The 18,654-nt window shown below is 36.4% G+C and overlaps 1 protein-coding gene across 2 annotated transcripts in view; it reads right to left on the bottom strand.

Annotated features, from left to right (window-relative positions):
- Nucleotides 1-12,538, bottom strand: part of SCN11A (sodium voltage-gated channel alpha subunit 11) — a 106,959-nt gene extending 94,421 nt beyond the window's left edge. For both annotated transcript variants that reach the window (XM_031952451.1, XM_031952458.1), the window contains exon 1: nt 12,343-12,538. The gene's annotated coding sequence lies outside the window, so the exon portion shown is untranslated. The remainder of the gene's footprint in view (nt 1-12,342) is intronic.
- Between the last annotated feature and the right edge of the window lie 6,116 nt (nt 12,539-18,654).

The following is an 18,654-nucleotide window of genomic DNA, read 5'->3' as shown; positions in this document are numbered from 1 at the left end:
TTCTAAGATGCAGAGGTGAGGAGTTGGTGAATTCCAGGCCAACGGGAAGGCAATTCGGGGCAAAGTAACGGAGAAGGAAAATGGAAGGGAAAAAACTCAAAAGGACATCTTGGCTGATGGAACTATGGTTCCATAGTGTACATGAAGGAAGTGACATACAATAAGCCTGGGAGGAGAGACTGAGGCTAATTTCTAAGCAGAACTTTAAATGCTAAACTGAAGGATTGTATTTGATCCTGATCTCCTGATTTCAGAGGCCACTGGAATATCTCAAGTGGGGAGATTAACATGGGCAAACCTGTTCTCTAGAAAGCTTTCATAACCGTGTGGGAATGAGCTGGAACAGGGGGAGATGATGCAAGAACACCAATTAGGAGGTCATTCCAATGGTGCTGGCAAAGGTGATAAGGGCCTGGATGATGGCTATTTGAATAAAGAGAAGAGGCTAGATGTAAGATGCTATTGGAATAGAAACAGTATATGGTAACTGAATGAAGGATGGAAAAGAGTAGGAAAACACTGATCCCAAAGACAGGATACAGAGAGAGAGAACTTAAAGATCAAAGGGCTCCCAGAAAAACATATTAAGTCAAAAAATCTGGTGACGGTCATTAAGAAAGAATGCAACAAAAAGGCCCACATCTTCTGAAGACATAAAAATTTAAATTGCCAACAGAAGAATCCACAATTCATCTCCAAAAAATTATGTTGCAAACTCTAAGGCACACAACAGTCAAATTCAATAATTTCAATGAAAAACACTGCAAAATTCTGCAATCATCCAGGAGAAAGACATGTAAATATAAAGTAAAATATATTTGAATAACAGAAAACCTTTGCATCCATCAGAAACTTCAGAAAGAGAAATGGGTCAATTAGTATTTTAATTATTGTTCATCAATAATTAATCTATTAGTAATTGCTAACTTTATTTATTAATAATTTGAGGTACAAAGAGCAAAGGAACTCAAGCAACAATCCAAAGTGACATATCCTGAAATCTGAGATTAATCATAAGTGAAAAAAGATGAAGGTTAAATTTTTAAAAACAGACATTTTCCAATAATAAAATAGTTTTTTAAAAAACAGAAAGCTACAGATTATTTACTTTGTAAACAACCCAGACAAGAGAAAAATAAAACTACTATTTTAAACCTTTTCACAGCAACCAAGGAAAGTTCAAGTGATGAAATATATTACCAGGAAAAAAAAATAAGGTAGGGTTAAGACACCTATTGGTTAAGACAAAGTAAAGCAAGACAAGAAGCATTTATTAAGCACCAACTATGTGCTAGGCACAGTGATAAGTGCTGGGGATTCAAAAGAAGAGAGAGAGAGAGAAAACCAATCCTTGCTGCTTAAGAACATATAGTCTAAGGGGTTGACAATAGATATACAAGTATCTACAGACGCTTATGGACAGGATAAGTTAGAGATAATTTTGGCCAATCTTGTTGGTATAAAAAATGATATTTCAAGATTGTTTTAATTCACATTTCTCTGATAAATAATGATTTGGAGCATTTTTTCATTGACTATAAATTGTTTGGATTTTTTTTTGCATTGGAAAATTGTTCATGTCCTTTGACCATATTCCAGGTGGGGGAATGACTCCTTCATTTTAGTCTGTGCCATTGGAACAATAAGTAGTATACAATCAAGTATCCACATATGCTATTGAATGTTATTTATTAAAAGACTCTTTTGGAGTCTTTTCTTCTTCTGGAAAAGTGTTGTAAATACAGTCTTTCGCAAAGCATCTCTCATACTCATACTATGATTGTGGAAAAGATAGAATTATACAGTGTGAACACGTTCAGAATTGTTTGATTGAAGTCAAAGGGCAGTCATTAATGACCTAATGCCAATTTTGAAGCAGGTCTCTATGAATCTTTGAATCTATAATCAAATAATTTCCCCTGTGTTTGCTTTATTTGGGGCATTATATTTTGGGTAATTAGTATTTGATTACAGTGAGCTAAGCTTTCCAAGAGTAAACAGTTAGGGCAGCTAGGTGGTGCAGTAGATAGAGTACCAGCTCTAAAGTCAGAAGGATCCGAGTTCAAATCTGATCTCAGACACAACACTTCCTAGCTATGTGACCTTGGGCAAATCACTTAACTCCAATTGCCTCAGAAAAAAAAGAGTAAACAATTATCCTCCCCTTGAGGATAACCCAGAAAGTAGCCTTTCTTCTAATCCCCTAAAAAGCAACCTACCCCTAGATCAAAAATATTTGTGAGGTAAATATAATTCTAGCCCAATACTCCTCAAAACAAGAGAGCAAAGCAGACATGGATCCTGCCTGCCCCTCCCATCTGGGCTAACAGCCCTCCCATTACTCTCCACAAAAGTGAAAAATCAAAGTCTCCCTTAGAGAGAGTGTGGACCAAATCCCAGCTCCTAAATATCTAAATATAGCCCTGTAACATGGACTGTCCTATGACACCTATGATTTGAGTTTAAACAATTTTGTTAGACATTCACTTTGCACAGGTTAAAACATTATAGAAAGAAGAGAAGGCTGAATAAGCATTTAAATCATACTCTAAAGTTTGTGAAGTACAAATTAAGACAATTCTGAGGTACCACTACACACCTCTCAGATTGACCAAGATGGCAGGAAAAGATAATGAGGAATTTTGGAAGGGATATGGGAAAACTGGGACACTGATACATTATTGGTGGAGTTGTGAACAGATCCAAGCATTCTGAAAAGTAATTTGGAACTGTGCCCAAAAAGTTATCAAACTGTGCATACCCTTTGACCCAACAGAGTTTCTACTGGGCTTGTATCCCAAAGAGATCTTAAAGGAGGGAAAGGGACCCATATGTGCAAAAATGTTTGTGGTAGCCCTCTTTGTAGTGGCCATAAACTGGAAACTGAGTGGATGCCCATCAATTGGAAAATGGCTGAGTAAGTGATGGTGTATGAATACCATGGAATATTATTGTTCTGTAAGAAATGACGAGCAGGATGATTCCAGAGGGGCCTGGAGAGACTTACACGAACTGATGCTGAGTAAAGTAAGCAGAATCAAGAGAACATTATATACAGCAACAAGATTATAGTAATGATCAATTCTGATGAATGTGGCTCTTTCCAACAGGGAGATGATTCAGGCCAGTTCCAATGATCTTGTGATGGAGAGCCATCTGCACTCAGAGAGAAAAGTTTGGGGACTGAAAGTGGATCACAACATAGTATTCTCACTTTTTTGTTGTTATTTGCTTGCATTTTGTTTTCTCATTTTTTCCTTTTTGATCTGATTTTTCTTGTGCAGCATGATAATTATGGAAATATGTATAGAAGAATTGCACGTGTTTAACATATATTAGATTACTTGCCATTTAGGAGTGGAGAGAAAGGAGAGAGAAAAAAATTGGGGACAAATTCTGAAAGGTGAATGTTGAAAACTATCTTTGCATAGGATTTAAAAATAAAAAGCTATATAAAAAATAAAATATTATTTCATTTGATCCTCAAAGGAAAGTGCTATTATCATCTCTATTTTGCAGATGAGAAAACTGAGGCAGACAGTGGTTAATTGATAGGCCCAGTAGCCCAAGGCCACACAGGTCTAATTAGAATTGAACTCATTATCTTTCACCAAAAAACCCTCCCCTAGTCTTCACTTCCCTGTTACTATTGATGATACTACAAGGCTCATGTCATCAAGGCTCATGATCGAATATCACTTTTTTCTCTTATGTCCCTTCCCCATCCAATCATATACTAAGTGCTGTCAATTCTACCTTCATAACATCTGTCATATAACTCTTTTTTTTATATTTTTTATAATTTTTTAATAAAATTTTTAACTTTTTTTCATTTTTGAGTTTCAAATTCTCTCTCCTCTTCCCTCCTCTTCTCTCCTCTTCTCCTTCATTGAGAAGGCAATGAATTTCATACAGCCTATCCATGTGCAGTCATGCAAAACATATTTCCATATTGGCCACATATTGAAAGGAAATACAGACCACTCTCCCCCCCTTCCCAATAAAAACACCAAGAAAAATAAAGCTTGAAAAAGTATCCTTCAATCTCCATTCAACTCCATTGGTTCTTTCTCTGAGGTTGAGTAGGATTTTTTATCTTGAGTTTTTCAGAACTCAGCATTGTATTACTGAGAATATCTAAGTCACTCACAGTTGTTCATTGTACAATATTGCTGTTACTATGCACAATCTCTCCTCGTTATGTTCACTTCACTTCGTATCAGTTCATGTAAGTCTTTCCAGGTTTTTCTAAAAGCATACTCCTCTTTATTTCTTTTAGCATAATGCTATTCCATCACAAGCACCTAACACAACTTGTTCACCCATTCCCCAATTGATGGACAACTCCTCAATTTCCAATTCCTTCTCACCACAAAAAAAAAAAAACTGCTAAAAATATTTCTGTACAAATAGGTCCTTTTCCTTTTAAAAAAAAAAAAAATCTCTGGGATATAGTGGTATTGCTGGGTCAAAGTCTATGCGTAGGTTTTTTTGTTTGTTTTGCTGAGGCAATTGGGGTTAAGTTATTTGCCCAGTGTAAAGTGTCTGATTGAACTCGGGTCCTCCTGACTTCAGTGCTGTGCTCTAACCACTGTACCACCTAGTTGATCCAGGATATGCATAGTTTTATAGCCCTTTGGGCAGAGTTTCAAATTATAGTCCAGAATGTTTGCATTACAACTCCACCAACAACGGCATTACTGTTCCAGTTTTCCCGTGTCCCCTTCAACATTTGTCATTTTCCTTTTCAGTCATATCAGCCAATCTGATAGGTAGGAAGTAGCACCTCAGAGTGGTTTTAATTTGCATTTTCCTAATCAATGGTGACTTAGAGCATTTTTTTATTTGACTATAGTTTTGATTTCTTCATCGGGAAACTTCATATTCTTTGATCATTTATTACTTGAGGATGGCTTATATTCTTATAAATTTCACCTTTTTAATCTTATCTTGGTAAACAGTAGCAGATGTTGATCTATACCTAATTTCTGCTAAACAGCATATCAGTTTTTCCAGCAATTTTTGCCAAAAGGTGAGTTTTTGTCCCAAAGGTTGGAACTTTGGGTTTACCAAACACTATTTTACTAAAGTCATTTACTACTATATATTGAATACTTAATCTATTTCAGAAATCTATCACTCTTATTTTTTAGCCAGTTATTAGGTTGTTTTTTAATATAGCTTCAAATCTGGTAAAGTTAAATCACTTCCTTTGCATTTTTTTCAGTAATTCCCTTGACATTCTTGACCTTTTGTTCTTTCAAATGAATTTTATTACTTTTTACTATATTATATATATATATATATACATACATATATATACTATATAATAACTATAAACTAATTTTTGGTAGTTTGATATAGCACTGAATAAGTAAATGAATTAGGCAGAATTGCCATTTTTATTAGGCTCATCCTACCTATGGTCAATTAGAATTTTTCCAATTGCTTGATCTGAATTTATTTGTGTGAAAAGTATTTTGTAATTGTGTTCATATACTTCCTGGGTGTATTTTGACAGGTAGACTTCCTAGTATTTTATACTGCCAACAGTTATTTTAAACTGAATTTTTCCTTTTTATTTTTTGCTACTGGAGTTTGTTGGTAATGTATAGACAGGCTGATGATTTATATAGGTTTATTTATGATATCCTGCAACTTTGTTAAAGTTGCTCATTATTTCAACTAGTTTTATAGTTGATTCTTTAAGATTCTCTGCTATAGATTCTCTAATATATGATCTTTTCATATATTTTTTTTCTTCATTGCCTGTTCTAATTTCTTCAATTTCTTTTTCTTCTCTCATTGCTATAGCTAACATTTCTAATACAATATTGAATTAATAGTGATGATAATGGGCATCCTTGCTTTATTCCTGATCTTATGCTGCTTATCATTTTTAGTCCTATGTTCACTAGTACTTTTAATAGGAATGCATGTTGTATAGTCAAACTCTTTTTCTGGTTTCTGGAAATAATTATATAACTTCTTTTGGTTTTGTTACTGATATAGTAAATTACGCTGGTGGATTTTCTAATATCAAACTTGCATTCTGGTATAAATTCTACCTGGTCATACTGTATGGTCCTTGTGATATGTTGCCATGATCTCATTTCCAGTACCCACCAGGACTACTATTGCAACAGCCATACCTAAAGTCTGTCCCCACTCCAGTCCATCTTTCGCTTGACTGTTAGTGTGATCTTCCTAAAGTGAATGTCTGTCTTACACACACATATCCACATTGTGAGTTATTTAAGTTCAATGATTTCCTATTTCTTTTCAAAATCAAATATAAAATCCTCTGGTTGGCTTTTAAAGTCATTTTAACATGGACCCTTCCTATCTTTCAAGTATATCTTTCTATCTTCAAGTATATATCATATTTCCAGTATATATCAAGTATATGTCATATTTCAAGTATATCTTCCTATCTTTCAAGTATATATCTTCCTATCTTTTCAAGTATACTTGACTGCGATTAATGCGATCTGCAATCCAAAGACAGTGACCACCCAGCTTTCTCTAGAACATTTCCCCCCTCTAGGCATTTTTACTGGCTGTCCCCCACACCTGGAATGTTTGCCTTCCTTATCTGTTAATTGGCTTCCTTCAAGTCCTACCTGAAATTCTGTCTTCTATCCAAGACTTTCCCAGTCCCCCTTAATATTAGCACCTTCCCTGTCGATTATCTCTTATTGAAACTGGATATATCTTGTTTGCATGTAATTGTTTGCACAAGACTGAATTCCCTGAGAACAAGATCTGTCTTTTGCCTTTCTTTTTATCCCTAGCATTTAACACAGTGCCTGAGTCATGGTTAGTGCTTAATCAATGCATCTAGTTATTGGTAAACTTATCATTCTCTTGCTATAAAACCTTCAGTGGCTCTTTATTACTTTCACTATAAAATTCAAAGTCCCCAGTCTGGCATTTAAAGCTCTTCATCACTGAACTCTAGCCCTTTCACACAGTCCAAATTTTAGCAAACCTATGCATTTGCTCCTCAGGTTAGATTAAATGACTTCTATGTTTGTTTCAAAGTCCAAGATCCCTTGATTCTGTGATTTAGCTCCATTTCTTCAGTTAGGAAGATATATGACTGTGGGAGCTACTCTTTGCTTGGAAGGCCCTGGATTTGCAAATTCATGGACATAATCATAGCCCAAAGGGCTAATGACTCCTTAGTGTAAGAAAATCAGAAAGCTAGCAGTCAGAGATTATAGGGAAAATACTTTCCTCCCAAATTGTAATCCCAAATAAAAATAAAAATGTGGAAAGAATGAATATGTGCCAGAACAAGTAAGAGAGAGCAATTTGTTCCATGTAACTTTAAAAAATTAAGGGGCAGCTAGGTGGTGCAGTGGATAGAGAAACAGCCTAAAGTCAGGAGGACCTGAGTTCAAATTTGGTCTCAGACACTTAACACTTCCTGGCTGTGTGACCCTGGTTTGCCCCAGGGGAAAACAAAAACAAAAACTTTAAAAAGTTAAGTCTAGAATATCTGGTCAAAAGTGACAAGAAGGTAAATAATGTCTCACCCCAAGAACTTTTTAACAGTGAGAGTTTCCAACCAAGAAAAGGGCAATAATACTTGGAGAAATGGCTTACCTCATCCAAATTGGCCACCTGTCAAAGCCAACATAATGGGATTTCTGTTTTGTAGGAAAACTCTTGCTCTGGCACTTTCTTATACCACAAAATTGTCCCTAAGAGAGCAGAATGCAAAGCTTGGCAGTTCCTACAAGAAGCATGAATAGCTTTAACAACCAAGCTAAGTATGTAGAGAAGCATCTGCAGAAGGCTGGACACCAGTTAATGATTGGATTGTTTTTTTTTTAAGAAACACCAATCTGGTTGTTGTTTTTGAGAAATTTCAGCAGATTACCAATCAATTGATCAATCAGTATTTATTCATGTGCCAAGCCCTGTTCTAGGCACTGGGGGTACAAATAAAAAAAATAAAATAATTCCCAATCACAAGGGGTTCTCATTTGGTGAGGAAGAAGTAAATAGGAAGAGAAGTACACAAAGAAATATACACATATGCACATACAAATACACACAAGAAGGAATACAAATACACATATACACACATACAAATACACAAAACAAGGAATACAAGTACAAATACACACATGAAAGAATTCAAGTACAAATACACACATACACTCATACAAATACACACAAGAAGGAATACAAATACACATATACATGCACATAAGTAGACACAAGAAGGATTACAAGTACAAATATATACATATGCACATACAAATACACACGAGAAGGAATACAAATACACATATACCTGCATACAAGTACACACGAGAAGGAATACAAGAACAAATATACACATACATGCATACAAAGACAAACAAGGAATACAAATACACATATAATACCTGCATACAAGTACACACAAGAAGGAATACAAGTACAAATATACACATACATGCATACAAATACACACAAGAAGGAATACAAATACACATATACACGCATACAAATACGCACAAGAAGGAATACAAAGACACATATACATGCATACAACTACACACAAGAAGGAATACAAGTACAAATATACAAATACATGCATACAAATACACACAAGAAGGAATACAATTACAAATACACATATACAAATATACACAAGAAGGAATACAAATACACATATACATGCATACAAATACACATACACACATACAAATACACACAAGAAGGAATACAAGTACAAATACCTACACGAAGGAATACAAGTACAAATACACACATACATGCATACAAATGCACATAAGAAGGAATACAAATACACCATATACATGCATACAAATATGCATAAGAAGGAATACAATTACACATATACATGCAATCAAATACACACAAGAAGGAATACAAGTATAAATACACACATAATACACATACAATACATACAAGAAGGAATATAAATATACTCATACATACCTACAAGTACACAAAAGAAGAAATACAAGTTCAAATACACACATACACGCATACAACTACACTCAAGAAGGAATACAAATACAAAAACGTACATACACACATACAAATACACACATATATACATACAAATATACACATGTTGAATCCAAATTAATCTAGGAGAAAGAACAAAAGAGGGAATCAGAAAAGGTTTCTGTCAAGAAAATGGTCCTTAAGTTCAGTCTGAAAGAATGAAAGAGATTGGATGAGACGGAGAGAGGAAGGAATTCATTCCAAATATACAGGATGGCCAAAGCAAAGGATAATCCAGGAGATGAGGTGACATGTATGGAGAAGTAGAGAGAAGGCCAATCTGGCTGGATCATGGAGGGGAAAGGATGTCAATAAGGCTGGAAGAAGAGGGGTCAGGGACAGGCTATGAAAGGCTTTAAAAACTAAATAGAGGAGTGGAAGCCAATAGTTTCAGAACTATTGGGATCTAATGAAGATGTTTTTCTTTTTAGGTTTATTTAAGGCCTCTTTGTTTTGAGGATGAGAAAGACCTGAGAATGTTTGTTGTAGTAGGGAGAGATTAAAGATGCCAGGTAGATAGAGTAGTCTGCTAGAGAGCATGAGAGGGCACAGAATCACATGTAGAAGGCTTACTTTGTCAAGGAAAAGGGCCACCTTTTTGTCAGAAAGTAACAGAAAGGGTAAGAAAATGGGACATGAGGTCAAGGAAGAAAAATGGAACTCATAGCAAATGTTCTCCATTTTCTCTAATAAGTAGGAGACTAGGTTTTCTAAACTGAAGGGATTAAGAAAGGGGGAGGTATTGGAGAGGAGAGCTTTGGAACAGCTTCTGAGAGGAGAGAAGGGATTGGACACAGAGCAACAGAAGGACTGCTTTGTTATAGTGAAGGCCCTATAGAGTCTGGATAACATGAATTTATAATGGATCCAATCAGCACCATTATGAAACTATCTAAGCTGCATTCAGAGGCTTAAGAAGAGGAAGATGGTAGCAAACAGGAGAGTAGCAACAGAGCAAAAGGACACAGGATTCAAGTAGAGTTGGACCAGCTAAATATTGGGTTCAGATTGGAGAATAGGAAATAAGGTCATAGCAAAGGTGATCTTAGAAAATACTGGGGGAGAGAAATGGCTATCTTATAGGAAGGAAGGACAAGTTTAGGAGGAATAAGACATAGGAAGAGGTGGAATGTCAAGTCATGGTCAAATCTCAAAGTAATGGGTAATTCACCCAATATGTGACCACTTCTATGTATGGCTGAGGTAAAATGAAGAAACAGGTCATGGAATTTAAAAAGGCTGAAGAACTGGGAAATTGGGAGGTTTCAAAATATGTGAATATTTAGCTATCCTAATGGAAGTTGGGGAAAGGAAGATGGAGAGTCAGGTACTGAAGTCCTGGAAAAGGAAGAAAGAATGAGTGATAAATTAGCATACTACATCTACTATAATCTTGATTGGGTAAAATTTTTAATTGTGTGGCCTCATAATGCATAAAGGAATGACAATATATATCAGAGGAGACAATATTCATATCAGATTTTTGGATTCTATATAAATGTAAATTATTACAACTCTTAAGTGTGCTGGAGCCAGCTTTCATCCTTAACAACCATTAAATATACCTTGGGAAATCAATACACTACAAACCAGCCCTTGATTTATTCCTTTGTTGATTATCTTGACTTCAAAAATTAATAAAGAAAATGTTCATGATGCACATTTTGCGCATCATGAACATTTCCGGCATCATTTCATCATCACGGACGTGGGTTTTTTCAGAGAGCTGGTTGGTGAACATTTAGCAGAACATTAGCTTCAACTCAAGGTAGGAGGATAGGTTGGACTCCTCCCTTCATCAGAATTCCATTTTTCTACTCTGCCACACAAAACATAACCTTTATTCTGAATGATATAATTCTTTTGCATTCAACTTTTCTCTGCTAAGTGTTTATAATACTTCACATAAATATTACTCTGTATATGCGCCCCAAAGCTACAGACCACCTCAATCAATTTTCTCTCTATAGTCCAGAGCCAGAAATCAAATTCATTAGAAGTTTTAGGAAAATAATCAGCAATTAAAGAGTGATTTTGGCTTTTTAAAAATTAGTCATGCATCATTATCTCAATTACATGTAGAAAATGGTTGCTTCAATCTTTAGGAGAAGCCTTTTCAGTCCAAACACCTACTTCCCACGTCCTCAGGAGAAGTGAGAACCAAAAAGGCTGCTAATACAGTGAAAAATATATCAACGCTCCCTAGCTAGGTAATTTTGCATCTGAATGGGAAGCTAAGGCATCTTTGCTCAAACATATATTTGGAGATTCTCTCCCCCTGGAAGTTCTGCCAGTGTGGTCAAATAGCTAGAGCCAAAGGAATCCAAATGCTAACTTTTATCCTGACCTCCTAACCATTCAAAATTAGACAATAAACAATAGATTTTTAACACTCTCTAGCTTTTATCCTGACTGCCCAGTCATCCAAAATTAGCCACAATAAATGATAGATTTTTTTAACACTCTCTAACTTTTATCCTGATTCCCCAATCATCCAAAATAAACAAAAATAAACAATAGATTTTTAACACTGTGGGGAACTCATAGGAATCTTAATTTCCCAAATCCCAAAATTCTACTCTAGGTTCAATGTTTCAACTTCCCCAACAGGATAGAGGAAAATAAGAAGGCATGAGCAAAAAATATTGGGATGTAGATGCCATCTACCTCTTCTTCCTGATCAGATAGGTAGGAACTCCCCAGGATAGAAGATTTTCCCCTTCATACATCAGTCAAACATATTTCATATTCACTGACCCCTCCAACTAAAAAAATTAGACCAAAAATGACAGACCACAGCTTCTTCCATCTGACATGTTTTTATACACAAACTGGTCACATTCAATTAGTTTTTGGGTCTAGAAATAACAACAACAAAATCATTACAGACATAAAGAAATCTTAAGAGAAAGCATTTAAAACAGGAACTCTGAAACGGTGAACATTGTTTTATTAGATCCCCAAACAGTAAAAAAGAGAATATTTTGTTTTTCTGAGTCATTTAGACATAATGAATCAATCCAAGGTTTGGAGATTTTCCCCTTAAGTGGGGACAGGAGAGCCTGGATCAATGGTGACAGAAATCTGTCCCTCACTCGTAAAAATCGGCCAGCCATCATTGCCACCAGAAACTGAGACAAAGCTAAAGTCGCTTCTGGATTTGGGGAAGGGAAGTAGTAAAAGTGAATTTTCCTCTTTCTCCTGCCCATATTATTCACCCAAGGAGAAGTCCATATTCCCAGCCCTGGACTTCTATCAAAGAAAGAGAAAGAAAGGAAAGCTATACAACAGGATTTGGCTTCTTCCTACCTTGGGAGAAGACAGTCTCCAGGGTCCTTCCCTGTGTTCTTAAGAGCCCAAGAGTGCCCCAAAGACTCTTCCCAGCAGCTGCACTGAGATGCTCCTCAGAGCTGAGCTAGCTTGCTCTCTGAGGGAGTCTGGAGTCCTCTCTTGGGTGGGGTGGAGAGAGCTGTGTGAGGCAAATGGGATAGGAGCCAAAGTGATTTTAAAGAATCTCAGAGTAAACTCTGTAATGTGAGAAGGCACTTACATTTATACTGTGGAATCATTCACCTTTAATCAGTGCTTAATCTAGCTCTGCAAAAAAGAGAATATCATTAATAAAGAAACAGGTTGTTTGTATTCACTCTGATCCAAGTGAGTAAGAGACAAAAGAGTCTCTCTGGCAATCTGTCCCTCACTCCCAGAATCCTCCAGGGGAGTGTGCAAAGCTCTTCGTACAATATGGGATCAGGGTTCTGCATTTCACACCATACTCTGGAGAATTTGGCAAAGTCAAGAATCATTCTGGGGCTTTTTATTGTTTCTTTTCATCTATTATATGGGGCTAACCCCAGGCAGTAACAAAATACCTGCACATTTTTAAAGATGCCTGGGAAGGTATCCTTAAGCAAAAATATCACCCCCACTGGCATGATATTTAAAATTCTTCAATTTGGAGTTAATTTTCAAAGAATAATAAAAAAAATGCAAATCCTCTGGAAAGACCCACAGCTTGAGCTTCAGCCATTGACCCTTTACACGAGTTTAGTTGACAATAAAGAGAATGAACATGTTTTCACATAGAGGAGTGGGATAAAATAGGTGCTGAAAGGAAAGCTGAAAAGATGCTAAGAACCAATTCTTCCTAATTAACCATTTTGTCAAAGGCTGACTCTGCTTTCATTATAAAAGAGAAAGGTATGATGAATCAACAAGACTTAATTAAGTGCCTATTATGCATCAGACATTAGAGAAACAAAGATGGAAATAAAACAAAATGGCTCCAGCACTAGAGGAGCTTACATTCCATTTGGGGGAAATTGCATCCACATAAATACAAAATACAAGCAAGTAGTTTGAAAGCCGGGTCACCAAAAGCTGGACATCAGGTCCCATGGGAAAAAAAATGACACGAGTTAATCTTTGTAGAAAGCTAGGAATTCTAAAAGGCAGCAGTGAGGAGGAAGGACATTCTAGGCATAGGGGGATGGCCAGGGGAAAGACCAGAAGGAGACAATTTGGCTACAACAGAAAGCGAATGAAAGGGAGAAATGTGTAATAAGTTTGCAAAGATAGGAAGAAGCAGATTAAGAAAAGCTTTGTATGTCAGAGGGGGATGTATTTTTATCTATGGTCCATAAAAAACAATCCGAGCTTAGGGATATTACTTTGACAATCCCATGGAGAAAACCTAGGAAAGGAGAGAGAAGGCAGGCAGAAAGACCAATGAAAAGATGACTGAACTAATCCAGACAGTTGGTGTCAGAAGCCCATGCTGGGTAGAATGATAGCCATGTGAGTAGAAAAGGGATATAACATATATGAATTGGAAACAAACTGAAAATAAAATAATTTCTCCCCCCCCCCACAAAAAGAAAAAGGATATGAGGTTATAAGTAACAAGACTCAGCAATCAATTAGTTATTGAAGGTAACAGAAAAGAAAGAACCAAAGAGAGATTCAAGATATGGATTATGGGAGAAGATAATGAGTCGTCTTTTGGCCATGCTGAATTTGAGATACCTATAGAAAATCCAGTTGGAAATATCCAATAGGTAGTTGGTGATTAAAGAAGAGGAAAGGATTAAAAAAAATAGATAAAAAGAGAGGACAGAAAGTTTGAGGAATCATTTGTATAGGGTACCATCATCCTTCCAGTCATTCAGGTTCCCAGCTTCAGTGTCATCAACTCATACTATGTCTCACTCACATAGCCATGATCAGTTGCCAAGTCTTGTCAATTGTACCTCCACAACCTATTGCACTGATCCTTATCTCTATATTCACATGAATTTCATCAACTAATACAAATGGTTTCCATTTACTTCCAATTGGTCACCTTCCCGCAAATCTCCCTTCCCTAGTTCAGCCTCTATCTACATAGTTGCCAATGTGACTTCCCTAATGTATTAGTGTAACTGTGGTGGGTTCCTATTCAATAAACTCAAATGTTTCCCTTTTGCTTGCTTTCTCTTTTGGCATTTAAAATATCTCACAACCTGGCTTCAATCTACTTTTCCAGCCTTATTTTTTATCACTTGCACATAATAAGTGCTTAATAAATACTCACTGGTTTGTTGATTGCTAGCTCAAGATCCAGACATTAGGAATGGGAACAGGGAAAGGAAAAAAGTGTGAAAAGATCTGGGAGTTCTGAACCAGGTGACACATGAGAGCTGTCTGAATCAATCCAGCTTCCTGAGACGTCACAGGGCTCCATATAGGACCCACATCAGCCAGCCACAACCCTTTCCTGCTTAGTAATGCACTGACATTTATTAAATCTTTTGACATGAGCTAAAATACATGGAGGCTTGCAAAGGTAAGAAGACATGTACTCCTCTAACCTGATCTTTAAAAACCCATTACCTTAAAAGGCCACAAGCTTTTAAACTACAAACTCTCTGTGTTCTCTTGGGTGACGAAGTCATATTACCCAATCTTTAAGTAGAGAATCTTTTTACTTATGTTTTTAAGGTAAAGGCAAATAATTGAAACAATAATGGAAGCAAGCTACAAGGAATGATCAAAAAGATGAAATTACTTTGTATCATAATTACATGGGATGGTTCCTATAAAGCTCACACTCACGAATCCTCACAAACTCCCTACTGGGAGTTTCAGCAGAGGCAAATGCTAATATCTATCACCCATTATACAAATTGGGATGCAGAGGCACAGAGAGAACATTCATTTCCTGTGCTAAATCCACAGAGATTACAACATCAAAAGGTTTCATGAGTGAATTGCCAGGCACTGAATATATAAAAACATAATTGAGTTGAGTGATGAGATCAGAAGCTGAAACGAAAGGGTTGAGAAATGGTGGACACCACTAGTATAGATAACTTTCTCTAGGAATTTGGAAACCAAAGAGACAACACTCTAAGGCAAAAGCTTGATAGAATGGTAGGATATAGAAACTCATTTTTGAAGTTTGGTGGAGATTTGAGATCATTTGAAAGCAATATGGAAGGAGCCAGTTGATATAGAGAGGTTACAGAGAAATACAATGGTCGAAAAGGGGAGTAATAGTGTTCTGGAGAAGATGGCGGATAAGATGGATCCAATGCATACATAGAGAGATTGGCTTTGAAAGCAAGGAGAAAAACCATCTCATTGTCAGAAATTGGGAGAAAGAGGAGAAAGAATGGTGTCAAGGGGTATTCAGATAAACAGAAAGGGAGAAAAAGGATCATTTCAAATGGACACAAATTTCTCAGGAAAGTAAAAGGTATGATTTTCTGTGAGAATCACTAGATTTGAGAAAGATTTTGTGGGAGGTAAGACAGGGACTCAATTAGGAAGAAATAAAAAGGAATAAAAGTTGTAATGAGAACTGCTGGAAAACCTGAATGTATAATGTTCATCCAGGTTAGCATGGCCATGAGATTTCTTCCAGTTCGATTCAGCAGCTCATGAGTAGGAATGGAAGAGGAGGATTGTCTGAGTAGCTCAGGGCAAAAATTTGATAAGAAATAACTTGGGGGATTCTAGAGCAAAAGACAGTGTGTAATTAAATTGCTTAACCAACCACAAAATCAAGACTGGAGAGAGGAAATAGTATTCAGTGCAGGGTTAATGGCCTAAGAAAGCAGCGAACAGTAGAGGATTTGAAGATCTTGATGAATATAGGAGAAATGGAATGATCTAGGACAGTACAATAAAATAGGGGGCTGTTAGAGTTTTAATCAAGGAAGTAAAAACTTGTGTGCAATGGTAAGAGTCAGCAGAATAAAGGGGTAAAAGTAGAATAAAGGGGTAAATTATGAAATTTAGAGAGACTGAGGAAGTCAGAAGTTAAAGAAATTTGAGGAAGCATCAACCTGGATGTGGAAGTCCCTTATTCTAAGAGCAGGAATTGGGGACAATAGTAAGACAATGAGTCAAATACTGGACTCCTTAAAAAGGAGGGAAGATTGCATGACCACAGATGTAAAATCGATATCAAATTGCTTGCCTTCTAAAGAATGGTGAGGGGGAAGGAGGAGGGAGGGAATTTGGAACGCAAAAATGTTAAAAATTGTTACATGTAATTGAGAAAAAATAAAATTAAAAATTAAAAAAGAGAGAAAAGCAATGTCTCTCTTCTCTCTCTCTCCAGCTCTTCCTATCCCCTACTCAGGGAACTCTTTTCTCATTAAGATGGAAACAGTGGAAAAGCAGAGGAAGAGGCAGACATGGACTATTATTGGAAGATTATCTGGTCTGAGTTGTTAGTCAATACTGAGGTTCAGGACCCAGTTTTGGGAGGAAAAGATTGCAGATCTGCAATCAGAGATGCAGGAACAGCAAAGAAACAAAGTGAAAGAGTAATCCTGAGTGTTGCCTTCCATTAATATCACGAATTATGTGTCCTGAGGAGCTCCAATGGGAGAGGAAGTTGACTCTGCAGAAATCCCAACTTCAAGATCCTTTTCAGGCTAAGTCCCATAATAGTAGCATGAGTTTGTGGATTTTATAAATCCTCAGGGGAAAGAGGTCCTGAACGAGAGATGATGGGCTCATTTCTCTATCAGCCTCAAATGCACTTCCTTGAGAGGGAGAGGGAGGGAGTTACCTATTGAACCACAGGTTGGCACAATAAGCTAGAGAACTACATAGACCTTCTGGAGGGAGGGAAAGATAGATATCCCAGACTGTTTGTAGGTTCCTGTGAGTCCATTTGGATTCTGCATTATTTCTATGTAGCAAGAAAAGGTTATCCTTAATTTAGATAGATAGATAGATGTAGCAAGAAAAGGTTATCCTTAATTTAGATAGATAGAACAAATAGATAAGTAGATAGGTAGATTAATGATATATATGTTAGACTACATATTTTTCATAATCCAGTAAACTTCCCATGTCCTCCCTTATTTCCTTATGTTATTTTATGTGTGTATATATATATATATATATATATATATATATATACATATATATATATATCCTCCCAAAAAATTGTGTTTGTAACCCTCACACAGTATCCGGCATCTAGTAGACACTCAATAAATGCCTATTAATCAATCTATTGAGTATTTACAAAGGAGCAAAAATTCTTTTAAGCCACATCTATAACCACCTAGACATAAACTATATTCTGATTTCCAAAGGGAAACCCTGGGGGAGAACACATGTCAGAGAGTGAAGAGTGGGAAACCCTTCTATTGAACCCAGTCCATGTAAACCCAGAGTTTGGGGGTTCTGGGGCCACAAGGTTAAATCCTTATCAAATCAAAATCTTTTTCTCGGTAGTTTCTCTTCAATGCTTCCAGGTCAGCCCTCTGCTGCCAAACAAAACAAATCTCAGCACTCTTTCACATGACATTCTATCAAATACTTTGAAATTACTGTCTTGTATTGTGAGTTGATGAAAACAGATTTAACTGGTATGGCCCTAACCTTCCAAGATGCACATATACTAACAAATCCAGAGACTAAGAATTACACACACACACACACACACATACACACACACACACCAATCTATGGCACAGTTTAAATTAAGCTTCTTGGATCCTTTCTCCTCATTTCTTATTCCTTATTATACAACTCAAAAAAATACTAATTTAATGATCCAATTACTCCACTATTTTATGACAGTATCTTATTAATGCTACATTTGTTCATTCCCCTTCTGTACTAATTACACCTTCCAAGACTTCTCTTCTCCAGACTAAATATTCTCAGTTCTGCTCATCTATTCCCAAATAACATAGTCCCCAGTTCTATCATCATCCTGGTCTTCCTTGTCTAGATGTTCTCCAGCTTGTTGATTTAATTTTAAAGAAGTGATTTTGTTCCTTCTATATGCAAAGCACTGTGATGTCCATTTAGCTATTCCCATAAAAGTCCAGGAATGAGATTTTAAAAGGACCTGAATTAGAGTAACACCCAATAATGGATATGAGAGAAATTGTAGAGGAAGAATGAAAAAGACTTGGCAACTGATTTTGTGTGTAAACAAAGGTGAGAGGGTGACACTTTCTAACCTCTTACTCTCCATATTGTAATCATTCCATTGTCCATAGGATCACAGAGATCCTCTGGTGAAAGAACCTTGTTTGACAGCCGGAGAGAATGAATCCCAGAGACCCTAAATGGAGTTAGAGAGAAGAAGTAACAGCAGCAAGATCC

Source organism: Sarcophilus harrisii, chromosome 1 (assembly GCF_902635505.1).
Source record: "Sarcophilus harrisii chromosome 1, mSarHar1.11, whole genome shotgun sequence".
Taxonomy (NCBI): domain Eukaryota; kingdom Metazoa; phylum Chordata; class Mammalia; order Dasyuromorphia; family Dasyuridae; genus Sarcophilus; species Sarcophilus harrisii.
The sequence above is the reverse complement of the archived record's forward strand: the minus strand, read 5'-3'. Positions and strand labels throughout refer to the sequence as shown.